Here is a 1,263-nt window from a genome sequence, read left to right as displayed (position 1 = left end):
GAAAGAGAGAGAGAGAGAGAGAGAGAGATAGAGAGAGAAAGTGAGAAAGCAAGCTACCAGGTCCGGGACTTGAAACATAGTCTGCTATGTGGGAGTCCAGCACCCCATCTACCATGCAACCTGCTGGCCCCAAAAAACAGAATATATTTTTATTACAACAATTTTTTTTGGAGAGGTTTTTGCTATAAGGCGCATGCACTTGCCAGAAAGACTGAGAGAGACAGAGAGACAGAAAGCGAGAAATCACCCCTCAGGGGGGATGGCCACGCCGCAATCCCTTCTCCTCCATCCTCCTCTCGGGATCTTGGGCACACACGCACATGTGCCCGGTGTGAGTTTAAGCCACTGGGTCTGGGACAAACCATGGTTAACTACGTGGGATTCCAGTGACATAGCCATTACGCTAACTGCTGGTCCCCTACAACCAATTTGGAAATGGGTTGGCAGTTTCTTTAAATGTTAAACATACACTTACCATAGAACCTGGACAATCCTGGATATTGACCCCAAAGCATACGTCTACGCAAGGACTTGTACTCTACGAGAGTGTTAAATGCACCCATGTAAGAGCCATGAATGGGAACAGCCCAAATGTTCATCAGCAGGTGAATGAACAGCACATCGCGGAACATACCGACGAAGGAACACTACTCAGCAATAAAAAGGACGAAATGCTGAAACCGCATGGATGAAAAAAGTGCTGAATAAGAGAAGCTAGACAAAAAGAGTTCAAGCTATATGACAGCATGTGTATAAAATACAGACTCATCTAGGTCTGGTCCTATGGCCTAGTGGTTAAGGGAGCCAGATCCCACATGGCTGACTGCAGTTTGAACCCAGACTCTGGTGGCTTGAAACACATGCCAGGCCCACGTGTGTGCACACCTCAAATTCTAGCACAATGGAGAAACGGAGAAGGGACTGTGGCATGACCACATCCCATGGGAGGTGTTTTCTCTCTCTCCCCCTTTCTCTGGCAAGCACAGAGACCCTCTGTCTCCTGAACAACAGCAATAAAACCACACACACCCACAAAACAACTAATCTACACTAAAAGAAAGCAGATAGGTTGTTGCCGAGGGTTGAAGTGTGAATTACCAAGGGGCGTGAAGGAGCTTTGGAGACGATTACCTCGATTATGATCATTGTTTTATAGATATCATCAAATTATGCATTTTATTTTATTTTATTTTTTATTTATTGATTTTGGAGAGGTTTTTGCTATAGGGCACATGCGCTCACCAGACAGACAGAGAGAGACAG

This window comes from Tupaia chinensis, unplaced genomic scaffold (genome assembly GCF_000334495.1).
Source record: "Tupaia chinensis unplaced genomic scaffold, TupChi_1.0 Scaffold138441_1, whole genome shotgun sequence".
Lineage (NCBI taxonomy): Eukaryota > Metazoa > Chordata > Mammalia > Scandentia > Tupaiidae > Tupaia > Tupaia belangeri.
Note: the sequence above shows the minus strand (reverse complement) of the source record.